Source organism: Phyllobates terribilis, unplaced genomic scaffold (assembly GCF_046119375.1).
Source record: "Phyllobates terribilis strain yellow unplaced genomic scaffold, ASM4611937v1 Scaffold_4__5_contigs__length_816908805, whole genome shotgun sequence".
Taxonomy (NCBI): Eukaryota; Metazoa; Chordata; class Amphibia; order Anura; family Dendrobatidae; genus Phyllobates; species Phyllobates terribilis.
This window is the reverse complement of record NW_027362764.1, coordinates 273,370,816-273,395,173: the sequence shown is the minus strand read 5'-3', so window position 1 is coordinate 273,395,173 and position 24,358 is coordinate 273,370,816.

Genomic DNA, 24,358 nt, shown 5'->3' with positions numbered 1-24,358 from the left:
GAACCTTGCTCTTAGGTTTTTTTTTCCTTTGCTGGTCACATGACCTTGTTGGCCTATTTAATCCTGCTGCGCCCTTCTGGCTTTGCTGGACTTCATTGTTTAACTACTTTCTAGCTAGCCTGTGCTCTGTATCTAACTCTGTTAGTTTGCTTGGTCTACGGACCTCTTTGTTCTATATATTTTGTTTGTTTGTTCGTCTGTCTGCTACTATTTCTGTTAGGAGGTGTCCCATTTTCCTCCCAGTCCTTAGTACTTGTAGGGATTCCTTCCCCACATCTATAGGTCTCCGTACAGACTAGCTTAGGACTTTAGCAGGTCTGATCGCAGGATCAGGTTCCCTGTTACATCGTAGGGATTCAGCTGAGTTCTATCGTAGGGACAGATCTCCTCTCTTTCCTTAGCTCTGGTAGCAGAACATAACACGCACACACGGAGCGAACTGCTTTTTTTCACACAAGCAAGGGCATGTGTCATTGGCAGTGTATGTCACATGTCCTTACCCTATAAAACCCAGCCATTTTCCCCATCGCCACCATTTTCTCACTGCTGCAGCTGCGTGTTAGACGGCACCGCTGTTGCTGTGTGCGCTATACCTTGTTAATTTCAAGCCAATTTTCGCACAAATCTACAGATAGTTTGGGAGTAGGGAATAGTTGTGATTGCAGTCCTTTTAAGGACTAGGTTACATCATTTCCTACGACTTTTATCAGGCAGGTCTGTGCTCTTAAATAGATAGGTTGGGAGTAAAGACTAATTGTAATTGCAGTCCTTTTGAGGGCTAGGTTACATCAGTTTCTATCACTTTTATCAGGCAGGTCTGTGCTCTTAAATAGATAGGTTGGGAGTAAAGACTAATTGTAATTGCAGTCCTTTTGAGGGCTAGGTTACATCAGTTCCTATCACTTTTTGCCAGGCAGGTCTGTTTTAGTGCTGTGCAAGTTTTTTTCACAGCATTTGGCTAAATCTAGCAAAGCAAATCCTTTTTGGCCTCTTGCAGTGTGTGTTAGTCAGTGGAGTAGCCTATCTGTGTTGTAAGCTACACCACCTGTGTATAGAATACCAATTTTTTTACTGCACCTAGTGAAGTAAAACCTTTTGGGCATAGCATCATTCTATTAGTTCATCTATACTAACCTCCACCAGGTTGCAAATTCAAACTAATTTTTATCTGCATCTAGCTCTGAAAAAATATCTCGGCTTGTAGCAGTGTGTGGGACTTGTTCTATTAGTCCATCTATACTAACCTCCACCAGGTTGCAAATTCAATATAACTTTTATCTTCATCTAGCTCTGAAAAAATATTTGGGCTTTGGCTTGTAGCAGTGTGTGGGACTTGTTCTATTAGTCCATCTATACTAACCTCCACCAGGTTGCAAATTCAATATAATTTTTTTCTGCATCTAGCTCTGAAAAAATATTTCGGCTGGTAGCAGTGTGTGGGACTTGTTCTATTAGTTCATCTATACTAACCTCCACCAAGTTGCAAATTCAATATAATTTTTTTCTGCATTTAGCTCTGAAAAAATATTTCGGCTTGTAGCAGTGTGTGGGACTTGTTCTATTAGTCCATCTATGCTAACCTCCACCAGGTTGCAAATTCAAAATAATTTTTATCTGCATCTAACCCAGCCAATACTTTTGGGCTAATACCACAGTTTGGCCACTCAGCTCTGCTCGGTTCCCATCCATTGTTTTTTGTGCAAACAACTCCAGAGTTGTGAATTAGTTAACCACCAAAATGAATGGAAAAAGGCCTGCTGCTGGTGGAAAGGGGAATAGGCATGTTGGGAAAGGAAAAAAAGGTTGTGTCCTTGGGGTTGGTGTTAAAGCATCAGTAACATCTGCAGAAGAAAGACGATCTTCCAGCCAAACTAAGATGTCTACTTCTTTTAGCGGACAATGTGATAATATCCCTTTCTTACGGCCACGCCAATCACTACAAATTCCAGATGAGGCACAAAAACAGCAGGTGCTTCAACGGATATCAAATGCTCCTTCAAGTGGGCTCACCTCCACCTCAACTTCAACATCACAAATACTCCAGTCCTCAGAGGTGTCACCCCAATCGCACTTGCTTCCTCACAGCTCCCAAATCTCCAGCTGCCCGTCTGAGTATGGGGTAGAACAGATGGTTGAGTCGGCAGAGCTGTTTACTCATACTATAGCCTGGGAATCAGAGGTCGGCTCCAGAGCTTCTGTGAATCCAGACGAGGAAATGATCTGCACTGATGCCCAGAATCTTTATGAGTCGGATCCAGGACCAGACGCAGAAGGTTCTGACCATAATGTCGACCCTCATTCCCAATCTGTAACTCCTGTTGGTGGAGACAATGAGGAAGACAATGATGAGACTCAAATACCTGATTGGAGCGACAACTTGAGTTTTTTGTCAGAGCAGGAAGAGGTTGGCTCTGAGGACAACGGGTGTGATAACACACAGGGTGATGATGATGAGGTTGGAGATTCCACTTACTGTCAACCCACAGTCAGCCAGTCGATGAGGTCAGCAGAGGAGGTGGAGGAGGATGCTAGTGACGACGAGGTCAGGTTGCGCCTTCTTGGACAGAGACGTAGTACTGGAAGCACGTCAACAACTGCATCCTCAAACACAACTCTGCCTCTGACCACAAGTCGTGGTGGCTCTTCAGGTTGCATGGGTGCTAAGCCTTGCTTAGCCTGGGCATTTTTTCAGATCAATAAATATGACCCAACTCGTGTTATCTGTAACATTTGTCAGCAAAACCTAAGTAGAGGCCAAAAAATACATAGTTTGAGTACTTCATGCATGAACCGGCACATGGATATGAAGCATAAGTTGCAGTGGGAAGCTCACTGTGCTACAATGCGGCCTAGCCGGCCTGGCCAGCCACTGTCTGCCACATCTTGTGCATCAGCGGGCTCTTCATCCTCTGTGACTGGGGGGACAGCAGTCACACCTGTTTTGGGACGCAGACCTGCCACTTCTTTACCCGCAACAGCCAGCGTGATTGGCAGGTCATCATTTTCTTTGGAGGTGGAAACATCAGCTGGTGTTCAGCGCTGTCCGACATTGATAGCACCACCTTTGGATCAAGGCAACCTAACATGTCCACCTGCATCTTCCTCACAGACCGGGAGTTTGCCGGGGACACCCTTCTCAACCCTGTCTAAGCACAACAGCCAGCCCTCGGTCCCTCAGATGTGGACAAGTAAAGGACCATTTCCTCCTAGCCATGAGAAAGCTAAGAGGTTGAATTTCACCATCTGAAAGCTCTTGGCTACAGAAATGCTGCCTTTCTGCCTGGTGGACACAGAGGATTTTCGAGACCTTATGTCCGTCACAGTGCCCCAGTACCAGATGCCCAGTCGGCACTACTTCTCAAAGAAAGGTGTGCCTGCGCTCCACCAGCATGTCGCACACAACATCAACACTTCTTTGAGAAATTCTGTGTGTGACAGGGTGCATTTCACCACAGACACTTGGACAAGTAGGCATGGACAGGGGTGTTACATGTCGCTGACTGGGCACTGGGTAACTATGGTGACAGCAGGACAAGGGGCTGCTGTCCAAGTCTTGCCGTCCCCACGAGTTGTGCGTCAATCATCTTTATCTCGAAGTTCCTCCACTGCTTCTGCCTCCTCAACCTCTTCTCGGTCCTCCACCTGCACCCAAAGCCTGTCTGGTCATGCCACAAGCTTTCTAACTGCGCAGAAGGGATCCTGCACACCTCCTTACTATGCTGGCAGCAGGGCTCAACGTCATCAGGCAGTTTTACTTTGAAATGTTTGGGAAATGTGAGTCATACAGCTGAGGAGTTGTGGTCAGCTCTGGAGAACCAGTTTCATGAATGGTTGTCTCCACTGGACCTGAAACCAGAGAAGGCCGTGTGCGACAATGCTGCAAACCTGCGTGCGGCCCTTCGCCGGGGCAATGTCACACACGTGCCTTGCACGGCTCACGTGTTGAACCTGGTTGTCCAGCAATTTTTAGCCCACTATCCCGGACTAGATGGCCTTCTGCAGAGGGCAGGCCATCTAGTCCAGGATAGTGGGCTAAAAATTGCTGGACAACCAGGTTCAACACGTGAGCCGTGCAAGGCACGTGTGTGACATTGCCCCGGCGAAGGGCCGCACGCAGGTTTGAAGCATTGTCGCACACGGCCTTCTCTGGTTTCAGGTCCAGAGAAGGCCGTGTGCTCACTTCCGCCATTCGCATCCCGCAGCTCAGCGACTTACATCTCTACAGAAGTCGTTGGGCCTGCCACTACACCGTCTAAAATGGGATGTGCCTACCTGGTGGAATTCAACTCTGCACATGTTGCTGCGACTGTGGCAGCACCGACAAGCCCTGGTGCAATACGTTCTGACTTATAGCCTGGGCCAACGGGATCCAAAGGTGGGGCAACTCACGCTGGAGGAGTGGTCTCAGATCAGGGACCTATGCACCCTTCTGCACAGTTTTGAAATGGCGACGAAGATGTTTAGTGCTGACGATGCCATTATCAGCATGACTATTCCGGTGATTTACATGCTGGAGTCAGGTGGTGGCACAAGAGGAGGTGGAGGAAGTAGAGGAGGAGGAGTTGTATGCGGAAGGTCTAACATCTGCAAGGTCCAGACGGTCGGCAGCACCAAGGCGGCAGGCATGTGAGGGTGGGGGAGATGGTTTTACCAGGGCGCATGGTAGCAGCCAAACTAGTGAGGAAGGTGCAGGAGCCCGGGAGGAAGTGGAGGACGAACTGATGGAAGACTCATCAGATGAGGGAGACCTTGATCACATTTCTGTTGTGCAAGGTTGGGGGGAGAGGGCAGAGGGCAGAGGAAGGAAGCATGATTGTTACCTCGCCACCAACACAACAGGGACTTGGTGCTGCTGGATGCGCAAGACACATGAGTGCCTTCTTGCTGCACTACCTGCAACATGACCCTCGAATTGTGAGAATTAGAAATAATCCTGACTACTGGGTTGCCACACTGTTAGATCCCTGGTACAAAAGTAAATTTGCAGAAATTATTCCTGCCATAGAAAGAGATGGACGCATGCAAGAGTATCAGCAGAGACTGTTGCAGAATCTTACATGTGCATTTCCACAAAACACTAGTGGTGCACGTAGTGAATCTCACAGTTCCAACGCGCCAATCGTGGGACCGTCAAGTGTTCAGCACTCAAAACGTAACAGAAACACAGTATCTGCTGGTAACATCAATTTTGCGGAATCATTTCACCACTTTTTTAGCCCATCCTTTGCAATGCCACAGGAGACAAGAAGACTGACACATAGTCAACGCCTAGAGACGATGGTACAGGAGTATCTCCAAGTAAACATTGAAGCCATGGCTGTGTCACTGGAGCCTTGCTCTTTCTGGGCTTCCAATCTGAATAAATGGCAGGAGCTCGCCTCTTACGCCTTGGAGATCTTGTCATGCCCCGCAGCCAGCGTTCTGTCTGAACGTGTGTTCAGCGCTGCTGGTGGTGTGCTGACAGAAAAGCGCACGCGGCTCTCCACTGTTAATGTAGACAGACTCACGTTCATAAAGATGAACAAATCATGGATCCGAAACGACTTTTCTACCCCTGTGTCATCCTGGGGAGAGTAAAAGCTTGATAATTTGTTAAAATTACATCACCAACTGTTTTAAGCTTCAAATTACTAATCATGTTTATCTGTATCTTGGCTGGAAAATAATTTGGGCCTTGTAGCAGTGTGCAGTACTAATTCTATTAGGCGATCTGTACTAAACTCCACCAGATTTAAAATTGCTAATCATGTTTATCTATATCTTGGCTGGAAAATAATTTGGGCCTTGTAGCAGTGTGCAGTACTGATTCTATTAGGCCATCTATACTAAACTCCACCAGATTTAAAATTACTAATCATGTTTATCTTTATCTTGGCTGGAAAATAATTTGGGTCTTGTAGCAGTTTGCAGTACTGATTCTATTAGGCCATCTATACTAAGCTCCACCAGATTTAAAATTAATAATAATTTTTAGCTGCATCTAGCCCGGAAAATAATTTTGGGGCTCCTAGATGCGTAAGACACATGAGTGCCTTCTTGCTGCATTACCTGCAACATGACCCTCAGAATGTCAGAATTCGAAATAATCCTGACTACTGGGTTGCCACACTCTTAGATTCCCCACACTCTTCGATCAACCTTTTCATTTTAATAAAGAACAAAAAATTGTTCATTTTTGAAATTATAAGCGTTAGCAGGTTATTAGAAACTGAAATCAAACAGTTTTCAACTCAAAACTTTATTCTAGGTGCTGTTACATTTGCACATAGGACCCCTTGTTCGAAAGGAGCTTCTGAACTCTCTCGTCCATTGAATTTGTCAGGTTTTGGATGGTTTCTGCTTCAATTGTTTTGCATGAGGACAGAATACTTTCCCTGAGCTGTTGCTTAGATGTGAACTGCCTCCTGCCATCTTAGACACTCCTTTTGATGATGCTCCAGAGGTTCTCAATGGGGTTGAGGAGAGGGGAGCATGGGGGTCACACCATAAGTTTGTCCCCCTCTATGCCCATAACAGCCAGAGATGCAGATGTGTTATGTGCAGCATGAGACGGTGCATTATCATGCATGAAAATGATCTTGCTGCGGAATACACGGTTCTTCTTCTTGAACCATGGCAGGAAGTGCTGTTTGAGAAACTCCACATACATTATGGAGTTCATCTTTACTCCTTCAGGGATCCTAAAGGGGCCGACAATCTCTCTTCCCATGATTCCAGCCCAAAACATTACTCCACCTCCTCCTTGTTGGCGCCGTAGCCATGTTTACATGGGGTGTCCATCAACCAGCCATCCTCCACTCCATCCATCTGGACCATCGAGCGTTGCACGGCACTCATCGGTGAACAAAACAGTTTTGAAGTCAGTCTTCATGTATTGTTTGGCCCACTGGAGCCGTTTCTGCTTGTGTACAGTCGATAGAGGAGGTCGACAGGATGGCTTAGCACAGCTGCAAACCTCTGAAGGACCCTGCATCTTGTTGTTCGGGGGACGTTGGAGGCACCAGCAGCTTCAAAAACTTGTCTGCTGCTATGATAAGGCTTTTTTGCCTCTGCTCTTTTAACCTGACATAATTGCCTGTAGGAAAGAGTCCTCAATTTTCCCTTATCAGCACGCACACGTGTGTACTGTGAATCAGCTACATACTTCTTGATTGTGCGATGATCAGGATGAAGTGTCTTGGCAATGTTGATTGTAGTCATGCCTTGACCTAAACACTCCACAATTTGTTGCTTCTCAGCAGCAGACACATCCTTTTTCTTTCCCATTTTGGCAGAAAATGTAGGCTGCTTAATAATGTGGGACAGCCTTCTTAAGTAGTCTTGCCTTTCATTGGACACACCTGCCAAACTAATTAGCACAGGTGTCTGCAATTGCTTACAGTGATATAAAGAGCCCTGGCATCACCATCAATGAGTTTAACTGACAAACAAACAAATTCTTACCTTATCACTCCTAAACACTTTTTGCATAATAATTTGGAACACAGTGTACATGTGCTTTTCCACAAAACACCAGTGGTTCACGTAGTGAATCTTACAGTTCTAACTTGCCAACAGTGGTCTGTATGGAGTTGCTCAATAAAGGGCCCAAAATTAAGATAACATAGACGGGAGAGGTCTCTATGAATAGGAATTCCTAAGTATTTGATACCCTGTGAGGGCCAGGCAAAGGGAAAGTTGGACTGGATGTAATCCTGTATGGATTTGGGGAGGGAGACATCGAGGGCCTCACACTTCGCTGCATTGATTTTAAAATTTGACCATGTAACAAAGTGATCTATTTCAGCCATAACAGCAGGGATGGATATATGTGATTGAGTGATATATGCTAGGACATCATCAGCAAATGCAGAGCACTTGCACTCAGTGCCTCCCACCTCAATCCACCTAATATTGGGGTTATGGCGAATTGATGAGAGCAGGTGCTCCGTCACTAGGATGTATAAGAGAGGGGACATAGGACATCCCTGCCTTGTCCCATTGGTGATTATGAAAGGTGATGAAAATGTTCCATTTATCTTCAGCCTAGGTGATGTATTGCGATACAGGGCCGTGATTTTGGCTATAAAATGGTCCCCTAGACCCCTACCCCAAGCTTTTTAAGAGAATAATATATGGCGTGCCAGGAGACTCTATGGAATGCTTTCTCAGCATCCAACGAGAGTATCTAATTACAAATTTTTAACTGATTCTAGCCCAGGAAATACTTTGTGCCTAGTAGCAGTGTCTGCTAGTCAGTGGATTATCTCAGCTGTTAAGCAAGCTACACCACCTGTAGTTTGGACACTTAATTTTTTCAAAGCAAATGGTTCGGGCCCCCGGGACACTCAGTGAAGAGCATCGGGGAGGCACCCCAAGGCACAGGGGCTGGGACTGGCGGTAGGACGTCTTGCGGTGGACCGCCATGCTTGATCCTTATAAAAGCATTTTAACTGCAGCAGCTTTAGTGGACGCTACTGGAGCTGGAATTACGCGGCTGCTGGCATGAGACTTGCCCTTCAATAGATCCTTGTAAAAGGATTTAAAGTGTACTCATTCAAATTAGAGACACAATTTAAATTACAAAGATTAGACCTGCCTCCACCGCAGTGGGGCTCGCTTGACCCACCAGCGGACAGGCACCAGTATTGGAAGAGGGGGGCTGGCCGTCAGGGTCCACCGCGGCTCTGGCACAATCCCTCGACACGGAGGTCGCACGGGCAGGAACGGACTGGCCGTGTCGGCTTCGCACTTTTTTGGTTTTAGAAGGGCATGACATGTCTATATCTGTGTCTCCCCCTCCTTTTACTCCTCCACCTCTTTTCTTTTCGCATGACTATATGTACTTGTCACTTTTTCATGTGTCAGTTGTGTCTTCTGAGCAGTTTGTCAGCTTTTGGACACCTTTGAAGGTGTTTTCTATGTGTTTCTATGTGTTTTTGTTTGCCTGCCATTGGTTTTAACGGTGTTCAACGGTGTTCGACCAACAGTTTGACGAACAGTGCGGCGAACATACGGGTGTTCGACGAACCGAACCGAACTCGAACACTACGGGGGTGGCTCAACACTAATATGGAGTGGGTCTTCTATAGTGATAATGCCCATGTAGTGACTGGTAGGGCTGCCAAAAATTTGGACGCACTCCAATACCCCTTTGAAGAGACATAGAGGAGGTCCTCTTTAAAAAAATTGTTCCCATTATTAAGGAATGGGTCTCCTATAGTGGTAATGCCCATGAACTAAGTGCATGGGATGAAAAACATTTACCCCTGGGGGTATACATGAACACACTGCATAAAATACAGTATGTTAGAGGTAGACCTCTAAAAAAATTTCCTATGAGCATCTGTGAGTGTTGCATGATGGCCATCCTGTTGTTATAGTGGTGGAGGATGAGGAGAAGGAGAAGGAGGAGGGTGACATAAAATAGACAAAATCAGGAAGCGTATACCCATGTCTGGGTGTGAAGAGGTGCATGGGAATAGATACCCCCCAAAAAAACACTGGATTTGACTTTGTTCCGCTGCTATCATCCAGTGCTGCTGAGAAGTCTGGCCCAATCCAGCCCTTGTTTATTTTGATGAGTCAGCCTGTCAGCATTTTCAGTTGACAGGCGGATGCGCCTAACAGTTATAATACCCCGGGGCACTAAAAACCCGCTCTGACAAAATGCTGGTGGCAGGGCAGACCAGGACCTCCAAGGTGTAGAGAGCCAGTTCATGCTACTTGTCCATCTTGGATACCCAATAGTTAAAAGGCACAGATGAATCACGGAGGATGTTGGTACGGTTGGCAGGGTACTCCTTCCGCATCTTCCAAAACATTTCCATCATTGTCAGAGTACCCCACGCATCAGGGCCTGGTCGCTGTGAGAGGCTGAAAAAACTGTCCCAGACCTTTGACAGTCGTTGAGCTGGAAGCTGCAAATGCAGCTGAAGCACGATGAGGGCGGCGGAAGCTGTAGGTGACTTTCTGAAATGGGCACAGAAAAGCAGCTCAGGCAGATCCGGATAGGTTTTAAGAAACTGCTGAACCACTTGGTTGAGCACATGGGCCAAGCATGGTACATGTGCGAGGTTGCCAAGCTTGCCAAGCCACCACCAGGTTCCGGCCATTGTCACACACAACCATGCAATGTATGAATGTAGGTTGACAGCCACAAATCTGCCTGCTCTGTTACAGCTGTCAACAGCTCTGCAGCAGTGTGCGGTTTGTCACCTAAGCATATTAGCTTCAGCACAGCCTGTTGCCGTTTGGCCAAGGCAGTGCTGCAGTGCTTCCAGCTTCTGACTAATGTGGTCATTTCAGAGATAGAGGCTGAAGAGGAGGAGGAGGTACAGGAGCTGTAGAATGTGGGGGCAACCCTGATTAACCCAGGGCTCTCAATCCTCGGCGTCAGGAGGACGTGTTCCATCCCAGGGTCCGACTGGGTCCCAGCTTCCACTATATTAATCCATTGTGCCGTCAGTGAGATGTACCATTCCTAGCCACAAGCACTTGTCCATGTTTCAGTGGTTAGATGGACATAGTAATTGCGCTGTTGAGGGTAATGTTCTGGGACACGTGCTTGTGTAAAGCGGGGACGGCACACCAGGATAAATAACGGCGGCTGGGGACCAAGTACTGAGGGACAGCCGCTGCCATGAGGTTGCAGAAAGATTCCATCTCCACGAGCCTAAAAAGCAATAGAAGTGCAAGTACTCAAGAAATGTGGCAGCTTAGTGCTGTGGACTGTGGGTGGTTGGCTGCATATTTAAATTTGAGTTTAAAGGACTGGGATAGGGACAACTGAAAGCTGCACTTGGACAAAGACGTGAACGTGGTTGCTGATGGTGTTGGTTGCAAGTGTGCAACAACAGGTGCAGGGAGCAAGGCATCTTCGCCTGCACCATGGACAGGGGATTGGCATGCACGCACAACAGCGGACCAGGCAGTGGTGCCACCCGCAAATACTGTTTCTGGACCCTGGCGTTTGGCCCAACTAGTCAGGTGCTTTGCTGTCATTTGCCTGAGCATGCTGGTGGTGGTCAGGCTGGTAGTTTTGCTGCCCCTGCTGATGCTGGCATGGCAGATGTTGCAAATGGCCTTTTTGGGGTTAACTGGACAGTCTTTAAAAAAAGCCAGACTCAAGAAGACCTAACAGTTGGAGTGGCAACTTCCCTCGTGTTTGTGTTCCGAGGAACAGTTGCCCACCTTGTGTCCGTGGCCAACCCACTGCTTGTTCCTGCCTGTTGTGTTGCTATGCCTCCATCCCCCTCTGTGCTGCTGTCCTCGTTATGCATGTCACCTTGCCAGGTTGGGTCAGTGACTTTATCGTCCACCACCTAGTCTTCCACTTTCACAATCTGGTCCTCCTCCTGACTTGCTGGTAAATGTATCTCATCATCATCATCCACCTCTTGGGACAGTAGTTACTCTTTCCCACCTTCGCCTTCATGTGACCGTGGCTGCTCAAATATTTGGGAATCGCTACATGCGATCTCCTCTTGACCAGCTTGAAGCCGGCTGGGCGGGAGGTCTAAATCTATAAATGGAAAAGTGAACAGCTCTTCGCAATGTCTAAGTGTGGGATCACTTATCTCCGGGCACTCGGCATGGTGGGAGGAAGGAGGGTCAGGGTGAAGAATATCTGGTCCAGACTCAGGGCTACTGAGAATGGACCGTATGGAAGATAGGGTGGTGGTGGTTGCAAACTGACTGGAAGAGTTATCTGCTATCCAACCAATAACCTTTTCACACTGCTCTGGCTTCGAGTGGTGTTCCTCAGCCCCCTAGAAATTAGGACGGGAAGGTAGTCTGACATGATGTGGGTGTTTGTTGTGCTCCCTCAGCAGGCACAGTTTCATCAGCTTTGCCAGCACCATCACCATCACGTCCACTTCCGTGTCCCTTGCCATGTGCCTTGCCTATTTTAAATGGAGTATAATATTTGGCACACTCCCAAAAATGTCAAGATTATTACCGCAGTAATATCGCATCACTTCTGATCACCACGATTTTAGGCAGTGGCCTTGTAGTATGGTATTGGTCAGTGACTAAGTATAAATAGGTTGAACAACACACAACTGGCAGACTTTAAATGGAGTATAATATTTGTCACACTTCCAAAAATGTCACGATTATTACCACAGTAATAACGGATCAAGTCTGATGATGGACAAGTTTCTCTGCTTCCACAATACCACAATGCAAATAAAATTAAACAAATCCATCTGTATGCTGCTAACAAGCAAATGGAGCAGTAAAAATGGTGTATTATATCGCTTTTCAAGCAAATAATCAGGATTAAAAGCAAAATGAATATTAACCCTGATATCTAGGGCTATGGATATCAGTAACAGCAGCAGACAGAACGTGCAATGGACCCTATTATGCTCTATACACTCTCCACAAACTCTGCCTGCCTAACTCCTGCTATCACGAGGATTAATAATATGCATCTGGATTAGCCCTTAGAAGGACTGTTAGGCCGCGACCCCACAGTATTTGGTCAGTATTCGGTCAGAATTTTTTCTCAGGAGTGGGTGGTAAATTCAGAATTAGTGCACTTGTTTCTACTATACCTTTTCTCTAATTGTTCCTCACCCTGTCTTGGCTCCCACTCCTGAGAAAAAATACTAACCGAATACTGACCAAATACTGATAGTGGGGCTGTGGCCTTAGTTGAGATGTATATTGCTCTGGAATACCTATTACCCAACTAAATAAACCGCCAATTCTCTCCCTAGCTCAGCAGCAACTCTCCCTACTCTGCCTGTCTGAAGGGTAGACTATGACGTGCATAGGGTCACCGCTGTCTTATATAGACTTGATGACTCTATGCAGCCAGTCAATCACTGTAATGCCATATCCAACATAGCTGCGGCATTTCAGTGAGTGGCGGGCAATTCTCTCATGTTTATTCGCTGTCTAAACAGCACTAAACATGCAGGGCAGGGACTTGAGCTCCCGCCTGAGCATTCAGGAACTTCTCGCTGAGCGCTGAGCATCTCTAACAGTGAGATGCTTGGGCGAGTACCGAGCAGTAACAAGCAAGCGCGCTCATCACTAGTCATGACACATTTTTTTAAATTTATTTTTAATGTACTAGAAAGCAAAAGCAAGGCAGCACAATTGTTTATACACAAAAAAAAATCTGAAATGAATGTCAGACCGTGTGCTTACTTGTCACCAACAACATTTCTGAGTTTTTTGCATTTCTTGTTCAATAATTTTTGTGAAGAAAGAATAACTGTTTTGTAAAAATACAAAAAAAGTTCCCTAAAATCCATACTTTTAACTGTAACTGTCTACTTCACAAAGTATGCATGTCTCAAGCAAATTATTTGTTGCATGTTTTTTTCTATTGAAATTGACATCTGTCCATGCTACAGTAATGTAGCACCCTTTTGCAGGTATTGACTTTTTAGCTGCATATCTACTTAGCATGTGTATCTACTGTACATGTCTGATTTTGTACACCTGTTTTACAAGTTCAATTTGACAGCAATACGAGACACCTAAACGTTGACCTTCTGCCATGTTTTGCTTTTTGCACATGTACTTACTGTACCTACCTAGCATTTCTTATTACATCCTTTTTAGCAAGGGCTGTATAACTGGGGTTTGAAAGATTGTAAAAAGTTAATTACACTGTTGTAAAAAATTTATGGTAAATGAAAACATATATTCAATTTTAACAATTTTATTCATCACACAGCAGGTCAAACCAGGTCAAACCATGGAAACGTAACTCAGTAGTTATTACAGATTATGCAGTTTTTAAAAATATCTAATATGTTTCCTACTGTACTCATTGATTGAAGCACAGTCCATATAAATGAAGGAGCAGCTTCTGGATTTTAAGGTCTCTTTTCTATTATGATTTTTTTATGTGGTTTTGCTTTTCAAGCACCATTTAAGTTTGCAGAGACCTTGAGGTACCAAGATAAAAGAAACATGCAAACAATCCCAAAAGCCAAAAGATCCCATTTGGGGAGTTGCACCACTCTAGAATTTTTCTTGGGCGGTGCTTAGCACTTTTCAGGTTTTTGGCATTAGTCCATAAAAATGAGAAATGATATTCATTAAAAAAAAAATTGTTACAAAATTTCTCCTGAGTGGATTTTGGAGAATAGATTTTGCTCAAATGATTTTCAGTCACTCACTATATAACCTTTACAGAGCTGCTGAGGTGCCAGTGCTGAAAGCCTCAGAAAGTGATCCCATTTATACAACAACATTACACCCCTACAGGAATTCATCTAGGAGTGTAGTAATTATCATTGCAACAATTTGTCCACTGTTTGGCTTTTCTCACCCATGCTTTCAAGTTGTAAAATCGATTGGCAGTACTTTGCCTTGCATAAGCAAAAAGAATGAGATCGATGTGTGGAATCAACACTGTCACTGTGCACTGTGGTTGTTGGGGACGTGGTTATGACTTTTGAGCAGGATCTGGAAGAGGTGTATGAGGAGACAAATAACCATCTCCTAGAAGTGGAAACAGATATATCTCACAATATTGGAGTCTTCCCCACCTGCCCCACTTATGGTGGTACACCACTCCTTCTCAGTACATTCATCCAGTGGGCCATGAAACTCATGTATTGTCCATGATCATAGTTGCTGCTCCAGGTGCGTACAGTAAAGTGCATTATTGGAGCTCAAACACAAGTCGGGAAAACAGCCTACATTCTCGTGCACATGAGAGCAGAGAGCAGGTACCTCTTTCTGTGACAATGTTGGCGGTGTATCTTCCAGTGAGACTGAATGCACACCATCATTTCTCAAAAGTCAGTAGACTCCCTAAAAGTGGAATGGCGGCGATTGCTCCACCAGAGACTTGAACAGTTGAGAGTATAGTTGGAAAACCAGCAGATGACTGGGTGCGTACACTTGTTTCCTCAAAACACAAACAGGAATGGATCTTTGCTCTTGCAATGGACAAAGTAGAGAAAGTATACTTAGTGCATGACAAGCAATAGTGATGAATGACAATGATGATGGTGATGATTAAACCAGCCAGGTACTACTTAAGGATGTGGTCTGACTGACAGAAAGACCAGCCTAAAAGAGGAAGGAGCACAACTTGATTCTTAGTGTTTGCTCACACTTGCGTATAAATAATCGGTCCCATTCTCATCCAGGTGAGTGGGACGATTTCTTCTCACTTGTCATCCGTGTGCTGTTCAGATGCAATCCATTTTTTTACTCAGCAGCTATTAATCTTTTGCAGGACCATTTACAGTTTCCTATGCTACAGAATCGTAATGTATCCATAAAAATGCCAAACTAATGGTCTGTATGGCATGCAATTTTTTTCTCACACCCATCAAATTATGGAGTGAAAATCATGGCATGCTGCAATTTTTTCTCATGCCAAATACAGCCGAGAAAAAATATGCAGATCGCACTAGCTTATTGAATAACATTGGTCCGAGGGCAATTCAATTTTTTATCCTATTGCACCCGCCCCATTTATATGCAAGTGTGAGCGAACCCTTATTCTGATTCCTGGCTGTCTTGATTTTCACAAATGGGCAGAAGATGTCACCTAATGTGCAGATAGAGAGCTCTAGTTCATTGTCTATATGGTCATGGACCTATTTTCCTTTTACTGAGCCTGCACACTGCCAGGGAATTGTCTAGCGGCAACATGCAAAAGAACTCCCACATACAACTTACCAAACGACTCGCCACTACCATAACCAGACCTTTTAGGTGCTGTTGAGCCTCCTCTACCAGCATCATATGCAGCATAATCTATTTCTGGACTGATCGCAAAGCAAGCAGATTTTGCCCCAGAGGATCTTTTAGCCACTTGTCTCGTATGCTGTAAATCGCTAAGTCCACACTTGTTGAATTGAACTGCTACAACAATTGCCAAAACTTTTTTTGTGCATTTTAAAAAAATGCAATGCAACCCCACAATGGTATGTCGCAAAGTAGCTGCACATAGCTTCATGATGACCAGGAAGAAACATGGGGCAACAGCATGCAATATGGTCATGGGGTGTACAGTTGCACTTGCTAAACTGGACAATTCAAATAGGTATTCAAAATGTAATTGTGCCTTTTCTTTAAAAGATTAAATAAATAACAACAAAGTTTAAAAAAAAAATGGACGGGACAAGAAAAGCTATTTACTGTAGGTTCCCCTGAAAAAGCACCTGCAAATGTATTCAGGCAGTGCTAATAGGTCTAAAAATTGACTATTACAACAATGAAGTGTTTAAAAAAAACTTTTTAAGGAAATTTGACTTAAAGTCAATCCTTCCCGGAATGATCCCCTCATCTCCATTCTTAAGGACTGTATGATTACAGCAATAGCAAACTTGCATAGAATTTTTTATATTTTAGTGGTAAGAAAAATCTGAACCTTGTAAAAAAAAATATATTTTTTTTGCCATTTTCTTAGACGTGTAGCTTTTTTTACATTTCCACTTATGCAGTGTTGTAACAGTTAGTTTTTTACATGGTTACCTGTCATTTTTATTGGTACCAGATGCAGGTGCTCACTGCATAACACAATGGACACCTGCCCTGACACATTTGTTGGGAAGGGGTAAAAGCATCATAATCGTAATTGTATCCAAAAGTATTTCACTAGTTGTAAGTGTTACTATTAATGTTTGTTAATGATTCATAAGCAATATTAGTAATTTTATACAAATTGTAATATTAACTATAATAATAAATGCAGCATATTTTGGGAATGTTGACTTTCATGTCCCTAAAATCAAAGTACATAACTATCTATTGAAAAGAAATAACAAGCTTTGAGAACAGGATAACAAGCTTTGGGAGCAGCATAACAAGCGATGAGAACAGGTTATAAGAAATACATTACACACTATACTGTAGTTTCACCCGAGCAATTATTCTACATTTTTAAAATAGAGACCAGCTCAGAATATGTCTGAGATTTTCTTCACACCTGTGCTAGTATTTCTATTTAGCTATTTCATTATAACAGAAAAATAACTACAGTGCTGGATCCTGTATATGGCGGACACCAACAGTGACCGACAAACTCTATTGCCCTATTAGCTAATGGGGTAAGTCATGCTTCTTTCATAGTAGCTCTGAATGGTGCCTCCAATACATGGTGTGAAGATAGCCTTATGGAGCTAAACAAATTTCCATCTCAGACTCCACTGAAAGTAAATGGGGTCTATTGGCCAGGGCCACCACCATTACAACAGATCCACCAAAGGAGTGAGTGACTTCTGTTAAAAATAGAAGCCACAACAGAGATGGGAACGGAACCTTATGTCATACCTAATTAGACTGTAAGGTAATTACAAAGTTTGTGAAGAAAGTGAAAGTATAAATGAATATTTTTCTTTTTTTCTGTCAGATTACATGTGTACCTCAAACAAGCAATGGCCTCAAATGGAAAATAACCATAATATTGTTTATTAACAAGCTTGGTTGGACATGGAGGACCTATTGCACTATTGCAGGGACTCTGTATGCCTATAAATATGCTTCAAAAACATGAGGTCTAACAAACCTATTTTGTAAAGTCATACCCAAATTTTTCCTAACTGTAAGAGAGTATGTCTAACCCAATTATATTGCCTCCTTGTGTGTCCGCTTTCTGTGTTGATGTGTTTTGTGCCCTTAGGCCACGTTTACACGGTCAGTATTTCACATTAGTATTTTAAGCCAATATCCGGAGTAGAACAATCAGAGGAAAAGCATAATAGAAACACGTCACCACTTCTGTATTTATCACCCACTCCTGGTTTTAGCTTACAAATACTGAGGTAAAATACTGACCAAATACTGATAGTGTGACCGTAGCCTTTATCTGTTTTCCCTGTCTATCTTTGTGGTATGGATGTAGGGGAAGAAATTAGTGAGATGAGCTCTGAGGATCCAGTCACTGCCATTTGAGTGATATCAAGCTGCTGGTGGCACAATGAAGACTATATCCATGTCTGAAATTTTCTTTTATTGTCCAGAAATGTAAGGTTAAGTACTCCTTCAGGAGTCTTGGACTGTGTGTCAGCTGCACGGCTTCCTACGGTCACAGGGGCAGCCTCACCAAAGCAATAGTCCTCATGAATGAAGCAACATAGAGATGAACAGGTGGCACACTGTGTTAGATAAAATGTGTCTGCTTTATTCATGCAATCTATAAAACAAGGATGCGGGGGAGCGGGTCATAGATCAGACGTTAGGACGACTGCCTTTTCGCGTGACAAGCACACTTCCACGAGTCCAAATATAAGATGGTGTGGGAGGGGAGAGCACCTAAAAACAATAAGCTCCACCCCACTTGACATCATAATGACACACCAATAACATACAAAGGAAACCATTTAAACAAGTGAACAGTGAAATTTAAAATTACAGTTACAGGAATACCGCCATATCCAATTTTGGATGATTTCATTTAGGTTACCACCCTGAATAGGTAAAGAAACTTTTTCCAAGCCTGAAAACCGCAAGGCTTCAGGGTTCCCACAGTGTGCTGTGCGAATGTCACGGGTGAGTTAGAAGTGACAGAGAGTGGACCTGCAGTTGGTTGCAGGAGATCTCTATGTTTGGCATTACAGACACCTTCTTAGTGGCTGCCTCTAGGACCCAGCGGCTACCTTCCTCTTGCTAATTAAGTCCCTGGTCTGGGTGTATAAATACCTGTTGTATATCAGAGTATCAGAGGGAGGTGTCGGTGATATTCACTACTACTTGTGAAGACTTTAGGAAGAGTAGTGCTTCGTCCTCTATGGAGCTTAAGGACGTGTGCGCATTTGTCTGGAGTTATCTAAAGCTAAGCAATTTCCCCCTGTTTATGTACCCTTGTCTATTGTGTTTAGTGGAGATTGAATAGTGCTCATCTCCTCCCTTCCCTAGCCATAGCCATAAGCCAGGGAAAGACAGGGGGAGGCGCGGCGATTGGTGAAGAGCCAATACAGGGATGTTAGGGGAGACAGGGTGACGCTAGATCAACCTAGGAGGTCTCCACTTCCCCCCTTTCCCTACAGTCTGGGCTCCCTTTCCTTCTTCCCTTTGTGTCGCACTTAGTCTTTCCCACACCTTTCAAGACAGTGAACATGTTCAATCAATCTGCTATAGCTTTTGCCGGAGGAGATAGAGATAAATGTTCCCTAAACCTTATGAATAATGGCCGAATTGTTTTGCCTATATAAAATCTGCAACATGGGCACAGAACAATGTATACTACGTATTGTGTTCTGCAGGTTATCAGGTCCGTTACCTGATAGCTGATTCCCCCTCCCCCCAAAGTGAATAGGATTATGATTTAAATGAAAACTGCAGAAGTGGCACGAGCCACATCTGTAGTTTCCAATCACATTAAATTTATTAAGCCAGTTGGAGGAGGGATTTACAATTTGGTTTTTGACCAAATTATCCTTAAGCTTTGGGCCACGTCTATATGTTATAAGAGGTTTCTGTGTTATTATATTCTGGAGATCTCTCTCAGAATGGAGAATAAGCCCATTTTTAATAATAGACGAACGGATTATGTTATCCATGGGACCGAATTAAAAAATTTAACACAAATCTTTTTTGATGCCAGTCATTATTAGTGTTGAGCCACCCCCGTAGTGTTCGAGTTCGGTTCGGTTCGTCGAACACCCGTATGTTCGCCGCACTGTTCGTCGAACTGTTCTTCGAACACCTTCGAACACCGTTAAAACCAATGGCAGGCAAACAAAAACACATAGAAACACATAGAAAACACCTTCAAAGGTGTCCAAAAGCTGACAAACTGCTCAGAAGACATAACTAACACATGGAAAAGTGACAAGTACATATAGTCATGCGAAAAGAAAAGAGGTGGAGGAGTAAAAGGAGGGGGAGACACAGATATAGGCATGTCATGCCCTTCTAAAATCCAAAAAGTGAGAAGCCGAGACGGCCAGTCCGCTCCTGCCCGTGCCACCTCCGTGTCGCCGGGTTTGTGCCAGAGCCGCTGTGGACCCTGACGGCCAGCCCCCCTCTCCGAATACTGGTGCCTGTCCGCTGGTGGGTCGAGCGAGCCCCCCTGTGGTGGAGGCAGCTCTAAGCTTTTTAATTTAAATTGTCTCTCTAATTTGAATGAATACACTTTAAATCCTTTTACAAGGATCTATTGGAGGGCAAGTCTCATGCCAGCAGCCGCGTAATTCCAGCTCCAGTAGCGTCCACTAAAGCTGCTGCAGTTAAAAAGCTTTTAGAAGGATCGAGCTCGGCTGTCCACCGCAAGGCATCCTACCGCCAGTCCCAGCCCCTATGCCTTGGGGTGCCTCCTGATGCTCTTCACTGAGTATCCCGGGGTCCCGAAGCATTTCCTTTGAAAAAATTAAGTGTCCAAACTACAGGTGATGTAGCTTGCTTAACAGCTGGGATAATCTGCAGACTAGCAGACACTGCTACTAGGCACAAAGTATTTCCTGGGCTAGATGCAGTCAAAAATTTGTAATTAGATACTCTCGTTGGATGCTGAGAAAGCTTTCCATAGAGTCTCCTGGCACGCCATATATTATTCTCTTAAAAAGCTTTGGGTAGGGGTCTAGGGGACCCTTTTATAGCCAAAATCACGGCCCTGTATCGCAATACGTCACCTAGGCTGAAGATAAATGGAACTGTAGCACCCTGAGGGCTCGGTTGCTACAGAGGTATTGCACCTCACCCAGAGGTGTGATATCTCACTCTCAGGTAAGGATGGAGTGTGGATCAGGACCCGACACCTGCATGCATTACACCACATTGCCGTGGGGCAGGGCGACCAATATGCCCCGGAGATTGGCACGACAGTCCCTGTCCCTGGCTTGAGTGGGTGGAGGGAACACTGAGGAAGTTCCTGGGTGCATTGAGAAGGGAGTATAAAAGGTGGGCACCATCTTAGTTCAGTGCAGAGAAGTCTGAGCAGAAGTGACAGGGAGCAGGGGCTCTGCATTAGCTCTGCTCCGGAGGCGGGCCTAGTAACAGAGGCCCAGGCCTGGAAGAGGGAAAAGGAAGGAAGAGGAGCAGAGAAGGCTCCAGGAACGCACGCCCGAATCCACCTGCGTGGAGGGGTCAGGCCAAAGGGGGAGACCGGTCCCCGAAACTAGTGGAGGCGGGAAACGACCCTCAGCTAGAAACCGGAGGCTGTGACATTTTATGTGGCGCAGCCCCTCGCAACACCCGCTAGGAAGGCACCACATAGGGTCAGGGAAACTGGCGCCAAGTTTACCAAGAGGAGGCCCGAGGCAGCCGGACAGAAGGGTTGGTAAGAAAGGCCAGACAAAGGACACACAAAGGGGGTCCTATGAAGCACTCCAAAGTTATCTGGGAGTTGTCTGAGCCCCTCACCTGGTGAGCACAGTACGACGTAGGCAGCCGTTACCTGCAGAAGTGGTCTGGATAATAACAACTGTGAGTAAAGGCCCTGGACTGCATCACTGACTCCGTGTCATTACTGCTGCTGCCCTGCACCATCACCCCCATCCTCCGCATACATTGCCCTGAGGCTATACTCCTCCCGTGGGGAGTTATGCTACGCTCTGCTGCACCCACAACACCAGCCTCAGCGGTCTGCCCTGCAGCGGCGGTTCACTCTGACCGCAATCCACGGGTGGCGTAGTCGGACATTTAAACATCAAAGCCACATAAATAGTTCCGCCACTGGTTTGACCGCCCTGAGCCACGGAACCGGGTCGCCGCCACGGAGACTACAACCACCGGCATCCACCAAAAGGGGTCTGGCTCCGGGTGTCCCAAGGCCCAGGGGGCGCGTCAGAACATTTTCATCACCTTTCATAATCACCAATGGGACAAGGCAGGGATGTCCTCTGTCCCCTCTCTTATACATCCTAGTGATGGAGCACCTGCTCTCATCAATTCGCCATAATTCCAATATTAGGTGGATTGAGGTGGGAGGCATCGAGTACAAGTGCTCTCTATTTGCTGATGATGTCCTAGTATATATCACTCAATCACATATATCCATCCCTGCTGTTATGGCTGAAATAGATCACTTTGTTACATGGTCAAATTTTAAAATCAATACAGTGAAGTCTGAGGCCCTCAATGTCTCCCTCCCCAAATCCATACAGGATTCCATCCAGTCCAAATTTCCCTTTGCCTGGCCCTCACAGGGTATCAAATACTTAGGAATTCCTATTCATAGAGACCTCTCCCGTCTATGTTATCTTAATTTTGGGCCCTTTATTGAACAACTCCATACAGACCACGGTTGGCAAGTTAGAACTGTAAGATTCACTACGTGAACCACTGGTGTTTTGTGGAAAAGCACATGAACACTGTGTTCCAAATTATTATGCAAAAAGTGTTTAGGAGTGATAAGGGAAGAATTTGTTTGTTTGTCAGTTAAACTCATTGATGGTGATGTGTGTCAGGGCTCTTTATATCACTGTAAGCAATTGCAGACACCTGTGCTAATTAGTTTGGCAGGTGTGTCCAATGAAAGGCAAGACTACTTAAGAAGGCTGTCCCACATCATTAAGCAGCCTACATTTTCTGCCAAAATGGGAAAGAAAAAGGATGTGTCGGCTGCTGAGAAGCAACAAATTGTGGAGTGTTTAGGTCAAGGCATGACTACAATCAACATTGTGCGATGATCAGGATGAAGTGTCTTGGCAATCAAGAAGTATGTAGCTGATTCACAGTACACACGTGTGCGTGCTGATAAGGGCAAATTGAGGACTCTTTCCTACTGGCAATTACATCAGGTTAAAAGAGCAGCGGTAAAAAAGCCTTGTCATAGCAGCAGACAAGTTTTTGAAGCTGCTGGTGCCTCCAACGTCCCCCAAACAACAAGACGCAGGGTCCTTCAGAGGTTTGCAGGTGTGCGTACGCCATCCTGTCGACCTCCTCTTTCCACTGCACACAAGCAGAGACGGATCCAGTGGGCCAAACATTACATGAAGACTGATTTCAAAACTGTTTTGTTCACGGATGAGTGCCGTGCAACGCTTGATGGTCCAGATGGATGGAGTGGAGGATGGCTGGTTGATGGACACCCCACGCAAACATGGCTACAGTGCCAACAAGGAGGAGGTGGAGTAATGTTTTGGGCTGGAATCATGGGGAGAGAGATTGTCGGCCCCTTTAGGATCCCTGAAGGGGTAAAGATGAACTCCATAATCTATGTGGAGTTTCTCAAACAGCACTTCCTGCCATGGTTCAAGAAGAAGAACCGTGTATTCCACAGCAAGATCATTTTCATGCATAATAATGCACCGTCTCATGCTGCACATAACACAATTCTACATCTCTGGCTGATATGGGCATAAAAGGGGACAAACTTATGGTGTGACCCCCATGCTCCCCTGACCTCTACCCCATTCAGAACCTCTGGAGCATCATCAAAAGGAGTGTCTATGATGGCGGGAGGCAGTTCACATCTAAGCAACAGCTCTGGGAGGGTATTCTGTCCTCATGCAAAACAATTGAAGCAGAAACCATCCAAAACCTGACAAATTCAATGGACGAGAGAGTTGAGAAGCTCCTTTCGAACAAGGGGTCCTATGTGCAAATGTAACATCACCTAGAATAAAGTTTTGAGTTGAAAACTGTTTGATTTCAGTTTCTAATAACCTGCTAATGCTTATAATTTCAAAAATGACCATTTTTTTGGTCTTTATTAAAATGAAAAGGTAGATCGAAGATTGTGGGGGATCTAAGGCTGCGTGCCCAAGTAGCGTTTTTCAAGCATTTATGCTGCGGAATTTCCACAGCGTAAACGCTTGTTAAACGCTAGGTAATCCGCACCCCATGGTCCCCAAAGGGATTCCGCATGTTCTATGCACATGCTGCGTACAAAAATCCGCAGCATGTCATTTAATTTTGCTTTAGCGCAGTGGAACTCGAGCCATTGACTTGCATTGAAACCGCGACTGTACATTTCTACAAGCGGCTTCTATGCGTTTCTATGAGCGGATGGTACCCAGTTCTGGAGGAGAGGAGACTCTCCTCCAGACCTGGGTACCATTGTAACTGTAAAAAAAGAATAAAATAACAAATAAAGTTATATTCACCTGTCCGGCGTCTTCTTTCTGAATGCCGGCATCGCTTGAGGACCTGCGGTGATGTCACAGTCATGTGACCGCAGGCCCTTCACCGCTCTGTCTCGCGATATGTCGGCAGCCGGGAACCAGACAGGAACGAGCGCTGCTGCACACACCGGGGCCTCGGGGGTGAGTATAGCTTTATTTGTTTTAATTTTTACGGTTCACACTGTATAAATCCATGCTGTTTCCATGGATTTATACAGTGTGACCTAGTTGTCAAGCACTTTCCAAGTGATGCTATCGCATGGAAAGCGCTTGTCAATCTGCATGCGGAAACGCATGTGAATCCGCATGTGGATCCGCATGTATTCTGCAGGAAAAACGAATGCACAATCTGCATGAGTTTTTACTGCCAGGGAGATGCAGAA